Source organism: Sinocyclocheilus grahami, unplaced genomic scaffold, assembly GCF_001515645.1.
Source record: "Sinocyclocheilus grahami isolate Dianchi unplaced genomic scaffold, SAMN03320097.WGS_v1.1 scaffold998.1, whole genome shotgun sequence".
In the NCBI taxonomy this organism is placed as follows: domain Eukaryota; kingdom Metazoa; phylum Chordata; class Actinopteri; order Cypriniformes; family Cyprinidae; genus Sinocyclocheilus; species Sinocyclocheilus grahami.
The window spans coordinates 343,580-355,903 of NW_015506177.1; the positions used below are offsets into that span (position 1 = coordinate 343,580).

General features: G+C 35.9%; 1 long non-coding RNA gene across 1 annotated transcript; it reads right to left on the reverse strand.

Moving 5' to 3' along the window:
• Positions 1-8,706: 8,706 nt before the first annotated feature.
• On the reverse strand, positions 8,707-10,573 carry LOC107565385 (uncharacterized). The gene is made up of 3 exons (XR_001606372.1): positions 10,351-10,573; positions 9,813-9,879; positions 8,707-8,771 (listed from the first exon to the last, which is right to left on the reverse strand). It is a non-coding gene; the product is annotated as an uncharacterized lncRNA (long non-coding RNA).
• Positions 10,574-12,324: the final 1,751 nt, after the last annotated feature.

Genomic DNA, 12,324 nt, shown 5'->3' on the forward strand with positions numbered 1-12,324 from the left:
GATGATTCTGTAGTATGAAAAAAAGACATTGGTTAAGTTGAATTTAGACATGCAAAGAATCAAAAAGTTTAAAAACTAAATTTAGATATGGGTCAATTGTAAAGGAGGCCTTTGGGTGACATTTTGGGGTACTGTTCTGCATTTGTTTCAGATCCCGTGAAATTTAATAGCAATGTGAAACACTTAAATTATGACAGTAAATGGATTTAGGAACAATTGAAAACATGTCAATATATACTGTATATAAATACCTAATCTTGTATGGGTATGTGACGCTTCAGGGTGACAAATCGCTTTTGCTCAACAGTGTATGCTGCAAGTGGATAGGAGTCTGTCAATTCCAGTTGCTCAAGGACTGTCACTTGTCTTGTGGATTCCAATTCAAAAGTCCTAAGGTGCTCACTGTACCATGGATGTAGACACTTGACAACAAATACAGGGCGGCTGTGCACAATAAGGATTAGATTCAGTTCAACAAAATCTGAAAGCCCTCCAGTGGATCCATATGGCAAAATCATTCCCACCGAGTAAGTGGTGCCATGGCAGGTCACTGTATTGGCAACCTGAATGCATGTTTCTCCAGGAAACTTTTTTTGCACTGCTTCCTGTATGTTTTCCTTGAGGACATCCACAGGCAATGTGGACATATTTGAGACACTGAGGGCAGGTTTGAGTACATCTGTACCGTGCAGATGGTAAGCCAGCATGAACTGATGCTTAACAGCAAGAGACAGTAAAATGTTGCGAAAACAGTTGGTTTGTCGAACGACTCGCTTGAAAAAACTATGCTTCGCTTCAAAGCGCATGGTCCACAGAGCTACAAGGGGCCCAAAAGCCTTGATTAGTTGTGGATAATGCTCAAGAAAATGGTGCTTTGGCAGGACTTTTGCTTCTGGAAAAACCTGGAAGTATCTATGCCTGTGTTCGGATATCTTGATGTCCAAGAATCGTATTGTGTCATCTGTGTGAAATGGAGAAACCACAAGCTCAACAATGTCTTTAAGATCCATTAAGAGATGCCATGCAGGTTCACTCTCTGGCACTTTGAAACCAATCATAAGGGGGAGCAGTCGCAATAAGCTCCAATTTTCATGAGCGTTTCCACCTATGCTTTTCCGGGTGGCAAAGTTCAGTGGGATAGGCTGTGGGCTGTCAGCTTTGTCAGTCCACTTGTAGGGGAACTGTCTGATTAGGTCATTCAGTTGAAATAAAGTAAAGTATTTTTTCTTTATCAGAAGATCAAGGCACAAAGCCAACTCCAAAGGTACTATTCCCTCAAATAGGTCGTGGAGCAAGTCTGGTGGATACCCTGACAAAACATGAAAGTATTTTAATTTCTTAGTTAAGGCACATTGCCTTTTGACACCAAAGCAGTGAGTGAGAGTGGGACTTTCTAAAGCTGCTTGTGCATGAAAAGAATGTTCCTGCTTCGTTCTTGCTTGGAAGGCCCCAGTCCTTACTTCTTTTACTTGAAATTCAGACAGCTTTCCCAAACAAAACCTGCAGACGTGAGATCCAGAAAAGCTTTCCAAAAATCCACCAAGTGAATGGGCACCTAAATTGTCAGCTACCACACTAACTATTGTGCCTTTGATTTTCTTTCCAAACAAAGGAATAAAGAGCCCTTCTTCTTCCAAATGAACAATGTCTTTTAACAGTGGCTCAAGCACTGCCTCATAACCATACTTCTTTACATCGACAGCCTTACAAAGCACAGCTAAATAAATTGACTTAAGTGTTGCACGAAACTGTAGTGGAACATTTGCCAATACCCAAAACACTGCAGTGATCTTGTGCTTTTTTCGGGATGTTTCCAAAGGATTGCACACTTCAAAATCATCAATGTATAGAAGGAGAGAAAGAGTTATGTCTTCAGTAGATAGAAGTGCGTTTTCTTTAAAATGTGTTCCATCAGTAAATGACTCGTACCGACTTTGATGAGTAGTGCATGAATAGTTGAAAGCTTTCTCCTGTATGTCTTTAACACTTAATATCTGTGACAATAACTGAAGAATGGGAACATATTGTAAGGTTCGACCTTCCTTCTGGTCCAGAATGAATTCGACAGGCTCAACCACATGAAATTTCTTCTTGAAAAACTGCTGTCTTTTGTAAGATGTGGCAAACGGACCATCCGCTCTTAAAGCTGTGCTAACAGGGTTGGACTCTCTCAACTGCTTGACTAAATCTGAGATGACTGGGTCATCAAGCACACAGTCATGTCTCCTTAAACATGCATTTACGGTCTTTTCTATGCCAGGACCTGACAATGAAGAGGATATAAACTGGAGCTCTGCTACAACTTCATTAATGCACTTGTTTGGCACATTGTAAATGCCCTCTAATTTTAACAGAAGGTGGCCTAATTTCAGTTCAATTTCATCCTCTTTCAATTCTTCCGTTTCATACTCTCCTGAACAGTCATCTGTTCCCGGACACTTATATGCATCTGAACAATGTGCTTCAAAAATATCATCTGTAATATTTGACTGATCTATATACTTATGTACAATTTGTGCCCGAAAGTCACTCAAAGAATGTGCTGTGTGCTGTCGGGATCTGTGTGATGAAAATGTTCCATACACATTTGTGTAAAAATCGCAGTCTTTAAAGACACAGTGCACAGTTTCATTTTTCTTAAGATGAACGCCAAGATGTTGGAAGTAATCCTCCTCAGTGGAGAAACAAGAAGTGCATAGTTCACAGTTTAAAAAAAGTACTTCTGCTGTTAATTTGTCAGTTGAATGTGTCCTTCTCAAATGTGATTTTAGGGCACTATAGGTTTTGAAGGAGCAAGGGCAATCGGCATATAAACAAGGAAGAAATTCACAGTGGTTGTGCCTTAATCTGTAGTGCCTCAAAAGTTCATTTGTTTCAGGAGCAACAAAGGAACAAATCTTGCAAATCCATCCCATATAATCCAGATGCTAGATCTGAGTACATCCGATTCCAGACCCTGAAAGACGAGCAAATTGGGTGGTCTATCTCAGGGTGGTTGAATTCAATTTCGAGATTCATCATATGCTGGTAGTAGTCAGGATATCAGCTTCCATTTAGTTGTATTTGCCTCTCTATCTGCTTATCGGTCCTCAAAAATGTAAAGAGAAAATATATATTTATTTACTATGTCAATCATTTGTGATCTTAACCAAACAACACTACAAGTTAAGGCAAGACCACAGCTATTTTTTTTTTTGCCTGCTTACATACTGATTGCCTCGGTCCATCCTGAAATTCCCTAAAATCACATGTCAAGGAAACATTCAACTTTCATTCAAAATTTGTTTAATTGTGAACTTTACAAAGGATTACTTTGAACACCTAGGACATATTAAAACAAAACTTTGTGCACTATGCATTCGGAGTGTGTGTGTCTTGACTTTTACACTTATGTATGTTATGTATGCCTTTGCATCACACAGATTCCAGCATATTCTTAAGTGTCACTTTGGGGCACTAACTGAACATAGGTAGATTGGTCAAATATGACAATATTGAGCCACATTGTTCTGAGGCATACAATTGTTCAGGTGAGTGTGCAACTGATGAATTAAAAGAATGCAATAAACAATTAAGCCATCATTGATAAGGTTATCAGATGAGCATTTTTTTTTTCCTGACAGCCTCATCAGGTAAACATACTTATATATTTTCCACAGGTAATCAGTCAGGTTCAGCTTTTGTGCTGTGTGCTGTCGGGATCTGTGTGATGAAAATGTTCCATAAACATTTGTGTAAAAATCGAAGTCTTTAAAGACACAGTGCACAGTTTCATTTTTCTTAAGATGAACTCCAAGATGTCGGAAGTAATCCTTCTCAGTGGAGAAACAAGAAGTGCATAGTTCACAGTTTAAAAAAAGTACTTCTGCTGTTAATTTGTCAGTTGAATGTGTCCTTCTCAAATGTGATTTTAGGGCATTATAGGTTTTGAAGGAGCAAGGGCAATCGACATATAAACAAGGAAGAAATTCACAGTGGTTGTGCCTTAATCTGTAGTGCCTCAAAAGTTCATTTGTTTCAGGAGCAACAAAGGAACAAATCTTGCAAATCCATCCCATATAATCCAGATGCTAGATCTGAGTACATCCGATTCCAGACCCTGAAAGACGAGCAAATTGGGTGGTCTATCTCAGGGTGGTTGAATTCAATTTCGAGATTCATCATTTGCTGGTAGTAGTCAGGATATCAGCTTCCATTTAGTTGTATTTGCCTCTCTATCTGCTTATCGGTCCTCAAAAATGTAAAGAGAAAATATATATTTATTTACTATGTCAATCATTTGTGATCTTAACCAAACAACACTACAAGTTAAGGCAAGACCACAGCTATTTTTTTTTTTGCCTGCTTACATACTGATTGCCTCGGTCCATCCTGAAATTCCCTAAAATCACATGTCAAGGAAACATTCAACTTTCATTCAAAATTTGTTTAATTGTGAACTTTACAAAGGATTACTTTGAACACCTAGGACATATTAAAACAAAACTTTGTGCACTATGCATTCGGAGTGTGTGTGTCTTGACTTTTACACTTATGTATGTTATGTATGCCTTTGCATCACACAGATTCCAGCATATTCTTAAGTGTCACTTTGGGGCACTAACTGAACATAGGTAGTGTAGCGCCTGCGTAGGATCATGCATGAGCATTGGACGTTAAATCCCTTATATTCACAACGGATTGTTTCTGTTTACTGTTCACAGTTCCAAGTCAATGAATGTTTGAACCCTCGCTACATTTTGCTAAGAATTACTGCTAGCACTGTACAAAGAAGGACAGTTTATTGTTCCGTGGCCAGAAAATAAATATTCCTTGAATTGATAAATGATTATATTGTCTGCTCGGTGGACGGACAGATCAAATAATTGTAATATTGATTCTGCTACAGTTAATTCGAAGATATAATCTAAATATTTATTATGAATCATAACCAGTTATAATTCGTCATAAATATTCCCCTTTTTAGAGCTAATAAATAATAATAAACGTTACAGTAGATTGGTCAAATATGACAATATTGAGCCACATTGTTCTGAGGCATATTGTTAGGGTGAGTATGAAACTGATTAATTAAAATAATAAAATTAAAAATTAAGCCATCATTGATAAGGTTATCAGATGAGCATTTTTTTTTTCCTGACAGCCTCATCAGGTAAACATACTTATATATTTTCCACAGGTAATCAGTCAGGTTCAGCTTTTATTCTCACAGCCTCGTCAGATTGAATGTTAAATAGGAAGATGTGTGACTTTAAAATGGTGGAAGTAAACTCAAAGTATTTTTTAGCTAATGCAACTGCCACCATGGGATCAACAAAAATAAATTACCAAAGCAATGGAAACTATTGTAATGGCAGACTCTGAGCAGCCAGGAACATATGGTGCATTCACATCACAAATTAATTAATTTTACCCCCACTTTCCTCACTACAATAAACCAATTTATTGAAAGTTACGTACCTTTTATCCAGTGTACTTGTCAAGCGAATCACCTGGTAAGAACATAGTGTTATGGTTAGTAACTGACCAATGCAAGAAAACAAAACTATAGCAAATAATTTAACTATAACTATAATTAAACAGTTTAAAATTTTCATCTCTCCACAACCACTGCAGGTGGTTGACTTGCTGATCAGACAGCAGAGTGTCTTCAGTCGGAGGCTCCTCTAACTCTGCTGTAATAAGGATCCATACAGGAAGTCAATCCTACCTATTCCTGCCAGCCATTCCTAGCTGCAATAATTCTATATGACTCTCTGCAAGGAGAACCTGATTGCACATTCACACATTGCACATCCCATTGTAATTTGCACTCTTTATCCAGCCTCCTGTGTGCTTCTGTACATTTCTTACTTTATTTTTTATACAGTAGCTGGTTAGTTTGTTGAATGTAGCCTACATGTATGTAATCCTAGGGCAAATGTGCATCGTCAATTACAGTGCACTAAAAGTGCTGTTTTTGCAATTGACAGGTTCAGATTGTTATTATAAGTGTCCGACAACATTATGGAAAGGATCTCTATACAGAGATAGACCTGTTAAAGTGTAAAATCCTTTTTGTTTAACCAGAAGCCGCTCTGAAATTCGCATTATTAGGGCTTTATTCTGGCATTATGGCTTGCCAATCAACACTACATTTTTTCTTCGCTTTTTTAAATAATTACAACTTTAAAAAAATACAAATTTTAACAAATTAGTGTGTGGAATAGAATAGCTCCTGGCGCGAAGTGCATTAAAGCTACAATTAGCATTAAGCTAACACAATTGAAAAGATGATAATGCTTTTACTTTAAAACTCACTTTAAACCACCATCGAGTGTTTGTATTAACTTACGATAGCGATCTAATGTGGATTTTAGTCATGTTGTTGAAATACATTATCCTTTTATATGCAGTTTAATATGCACCTGATTTGCACTTATAATATTATTCCATTATTGATATGAAAATCGCACACACAAAAAAATCACACAAACCATATACTATCGTAATCGTGTGTTTATTCCATTCGTTTCACGTGTAGAACGAGGAAGTGTACAGGACTCATCTCAAGCCTGTCCAAAAAGTCACTATAAATGTCGCTCGATGGCATATTATTTAGCATATTCATGACGCCATCACGTCTCCTAATCCGTGCTCAAAGAGTTCGGAAAATGGAATTAACTAAAGCCCTGTGATAGTGAGTAATATAAGTGATAAATGCACGAGATTAATAGAAATCAAAACGGACCAAATAAATTATTTAAATTTAAAACAAAGGAGAATCAGATAAGTGACTGTTCCGTGGCAACATTGCGTGCACATGTGCAGCTCGTTCACCACTATGTCACCCATCAACGGAAGGTGCTGCTCGCTGAACAGAGCAGACGCAGAGAGTGGTGTGACTGCAGCGGGAAAGCAATACCTTGCGCTTGCGACATTTTTGACGACATAAATTGAAGGTGCGCAATTGCCTATTAAGACGGCAGCGGTCTTAATGTTGGAACAAAATTTAAAAGATTGCTGTTCCCATCAGTTTTTAAACACAAAAACATAGGGAAATGGGGTCCAGTTTGAAAAAAACCGACGCTATCCTTTAACCTACTCTAAAAATCCACGTGCTTAGCTTACACTACATGCCTTATTTCATAGCCGCATGCTAACGTTAGCTTCAAATTACACGAACAATCGTCACTTTGCAATTAAAAGTAAATCCACGTACAACAACGTTATCTTCAAATTAAATGTAAAGCCTTTTTGTACAACAATTCGAAAATTAAAGACTATGGTAATGTACCAAACATCTAACCTTACTTTGGTAACTTTATTCTTACCTTGTTCAGTCCGCGTGTTCCTCTTCGTTTGGAATGTGCGGGGTTTCCAGACCAGACCCACGAAACACGTAATTATTTTATATTGAGTAAATGAAACAAGGTTATTGTTTGTTGTGTGTGTGTACCTAAGAAGATTGGTTGGGATTACTTAGATACATTTTGTAAAGGAAAAAAATGCACATCGTCTTGTATTTTGAACAAATGCAGATTAATTCAAAACTAGATATATGAATGTAAAGACAAAAACTTAACATTTTATTGTTAATATCACAGATTTAATTATGTAACATTTACATCCACCTAGATTTATTTTTTTCAGTGTACTTCTAAGTCATTTGTGACCCTGCCTGTGAAAACCCAGCTAAAGTCATTTTATTGTGATATTTTCTTATTCTGTGAAAATATAATATTGATATCTTTAATATTGTCTGAGTAAGGCCGTGTCAAAGATTGAAATCATAGTTAAATTAATGGTTGAAATTTAAAACTTTGAAATGTTGAAATCAAACTTTGATGCTTGTTATATCAGAATTAGATGAGACTTTAGCCTGGGTTTCACAGGCAGGGTCATATTTGAATAAGTTGGAAGTACAGTGATATGAACATTATATGAACAAAGCTTACCCTTCTTGTTCAGTCATGTGTGCAACCAATATATTAATCATCTCCTTTCTTTTGGATGTTGGCAGATTACCAGTGTATTTATAGTGCTGCATCACTTCTACACCACCAGGTTTGCACTTTAGGATGTCTTCAATTGTCTAAACGGACAATACCAAAATATACACATTGTCTATAGAACTGCTTTTTTTCCTTCTTTTTTTGATAAACTGGAGAACATTTTCTTTAAGCTGAGTTACATCCCTTGTCTTACCAACCTCTTTTGCAAGCTTAGAATCATCCAACCTGGGTCTCTTGGAAGGGCAGGCAGAAGTTTTGTTGCCTTCATTGCATTCAGTAAAGGTAGAAGACTTGCTGCTGACAGACTTCCAATCAGTCAGAAGGGGGGACAATTCATGTGCAGAAGTGGAATCTGTATACAGCACATAAAAATATCACTTGCAAAAATGTAAACATCACCACAATTTTAAAATAAGACCAAATAAGTATAAACATAATTACCATCATTAGTATGTAAACTAAAGCACATGCCCCTTTCAGAAACAAGTTCAGCAAATACATCCACGTCCACTTCTGTAGAGGTGTCATCCATTACCCTAACAGGTGTCTGTTCTGGAATGGTAAATGCTTTTTTTGCTGTAAAACAATAACTTCGTTACTACCCTACATTTTTTTTTTTATTAATCATAAAGACATTAAAGTACTTTGTGCATTTACTGTATAGTATAGCTTAATTTAGAGACTTGCCTTCAGTGACAAACTCCAAAAAGCACGGCTCTTTGAGTTTTACATATTTTCTAGTGTCCCTATATTGTGTTCTTGCCTTTACTGTCCAACCTGTAACAGGTAAGCAAACTTGAATACACTTTATACAAACAAAAATGACATAAAAATACATAAGATACAAATTCAAAAAGAAAACTAATAAGATTTTAATTTGTCACTAAATGCTTGACAACACTCTAGTGTGGGCACAGGTGTCGGTTTATGTTTTTGCCAGTGGGTGCTTATCCTCCAAAGAAAAAAGCAAACTAACAGACTTGATATAATAAGGTCACTTTGTGTTTTACTATAGATTCTGTTCAATACCAACACACATATTACAGTAAGAACTACCACATGCCTATGTCAATTGTCAAAACAACTCAAACTTTATATTCACACATAAGCACTAAATACTGTTACAGATTTACAATACCACACATATAAAGCTAGAACTAAGTTGTACAGAAAGAATCCCTCACGTCAGGCCAACTAATGCACGTCTGCTCAACTAATACTAACACAAATTAAGACAAAAAATGCCTCGGCGGGAGAAACAAACCGGTTTACCCGGTCTTGAGTTGCTATCTGTCGGCTGATGCAGCGCTGCCCTCCCGTACTTATTGCTCGAGCACGTTTTTGCGTTTCTCAAGAAGAAATGTTTTTCGACTTTTTGGAGCGCTGTACAGACTGATCGGCCAATGTTATCAAAGTACCCCGAGAACGATGCTAGATGTCGATCTCGAGATATCATCATAGGCCGATATCTCGTGCGTGTCTGTGGGTGCTCGGCTTAATCCGTTAGCGGAGGCGCCACTCAAGAAAATACTATTTCAAGAGCAATTAATTAGATTAACGTCTGCTTTCTGGTTTGCATGACATTTAAAAACACCAGAATTAAACCCGTAGTTACGGAATGAAAGATATAAACGGACTTATAAATGTTGGGGAACCCTATAAAAGATACTTTCACCAAATGACAAATAAACTCAGTTTAACTATCCAAATCATGTCAGTTTCAAAGTTGCGCATAATGTTGGTACCACACAGAAAATGCTTAAACTGCTACATTATTTAACAAAACAATTAAAATGAGCACAATGGTAATGAACTTACGTCTATCTCCATCGTCCATTATCGAATTTAGTAGCCTCACCGCTTCACTTTCAGACATGGTGCCGTCCTACGAATTTGAGGGGGGGATAAAATTACCGTGTCAGTCTTGCCATTTACTAAACGTTAAAACGTCCTTTAAAATGGACCTACGATTTTTTACATCTTAGTTTATCGTTACTCGTGAAATGGTAAACTCAAGACTGAACTGCAGAACAAAAGCGCGCGAAATTAAACTGAGGTAAAAAGAAATGCTGACAGAGTTAAGCCAACCATATACGTTACTGATTATCGATATTATGATAATTTAATACTTATTTTATTACTTAAAGAAGAGTATGCAATGTTGACTTTGTGTATTAATCTTGTGATAAATTAGAAATAATCATAACTTACTTTGACCGTGTCAATGTTTGGGTAAAATGAGGCAAATAAGTTATTTTTCACACAAACAGTATAATATAAAACAAATACAATTTGCTTTAGGTGATGATACACGTTCATAAATTAATCACAAGTTGATAAATGAATAATACTATACCTTGGAACCGTTGTGCAGGCAAATCCATAAAGACAATGAGACAGGAGAGCGTAGCGTAGGATGGGCGGGAGATTGAAAATGCTCTGCACATGCGCAGATGTTGATTATATGTGAACACCCAAAGGAAACACTGTGCATTATCACTAAACAAGTGATAAAGCTTTTAATATTTGTAAATCAACACCAGATTTGATCACTCGCTGCCCAACACTAGGTTTTTATTACTCAGTAATTTGCTGTGTAGACATTTGCATCACTAAGGCTAAATTAAGTTTTTCTTTGGCCTGCGCTCTGGAAGTGATCTGTTAATTCTGCTAAACTTTAATTAAAACTGAAACTAAACTAAATAAAAATGTGTTCACAAAATAAAAACTAACCTAAAACTAACAACAATATGAGACTAATAAAAACTAGACTGAATTGTATAGCAAATTTGAAAACGATACTAAAATAAAACTAATTAAAAACTGTAATAACCCTGGTTGCACCTGCTGCCTAATTATACTCGCGCTGCGATCAGGATGCAATCATCGCATGCCAGTTGGCTCGTTGTACATTGGCTCGTTTAGTTTACACTCGAAGTAGATTGGTCTCTCGAAGCGAGATCCCAATTTGTCGGTCACCGACATGACTCGGAGTGACCGACCGAAAGGGAACTGAACATCTCACTCTTCAAATGCTAAAATAAAATAATAATAATAATAAAAATAAAACATTATTTCTTGAGATGGCTTATATATTGAATATTACCACTGGTTATAATACCGATTATATAGATTTAGTTAAATTACTAGATCGGATCTTTGAATTTTGTACAATATCGTTAAATTTAGTTTTATTTTTTGTTAAAATAAAATATTGTAATGTAAATATTGATCACATTCAGATATAATAAATAATTATAATTGCAGTCATAGATACATTATAGGAATTCACCTTCCTAGTTCATATTGCAAGAACTAATGGCAAAAAATTAACAACAAAAAATAAAGCTTTTATCAAGATATACTTACTTGACTTGACTTACTTGACTTGATTATTTCCAGTACATAAAGTCTCATCTGTAATCATCCAAACGCGGCGCTCTTTTGTTCTCATCTCGTTTGATCAGTAAAGTTTCCTCACGCATCGCGATTACAGAAACATGGCAGACAGCGCATTTTTCAAACTTTGTTTTTAAATTAATGCTTGAACTACAAATACAAAACAAAAGTGCCAAGGGTATACAAAACAAACAAACATAAAAAGTACATATTAACTATACACGTATATATAAAACCAACAAATAAAATAAAATAATGAAAAAATGAAAGGCCTTGTTAAATCACAATAACTTAAATATACCAAATAAATACACAGTTTTTGCAGCTTTTTTGTTTGTACTCTCCTTAATGGTGCTTCTGTAGATATCTAATTCCACAGAAAAAAGAGGTTTCTGATTGCTGAATTTACAACGGTGAATATGAAATTTAACAAGTATAACCAAGAGATTGATAATGTAAGCCTCATTTTCAAACTTCTTGTCATAGCTCAAAAAGCCAAATATTACATGTTCATATAGTAGAAGAAAGTTGCACAACACTTTGTCATTTATAAATCTAAACCTCCCACCATAACCTCTTTGTATATTGACAATGTCAGAAAATATGAGGTACCGTTTCTGGGTGTAATGAATAGAATGAACAATTTACATCTATATCTTCAATAAATCTGGTTAAAAAATGCTTAGCAGGGTAACATTTGTGCAGCATCTTAAATTAAATTTATTTTAAGAAAAATATATTTAATAGGTAATACCCAAACTTTCCTTCAATTCATATTTCCAATAAACTTAGACCAATAGAAAATAGCACTTGGTTTACTCACAATTTATTTTTGAAATAATAAACGTATAGCCTTATTTTTTTTTTGCTAGATGAAAAACAAATTCTGCCACAGAAAGTGTCAGCAGGGTGAAGTAAAGAAGCATGTTTA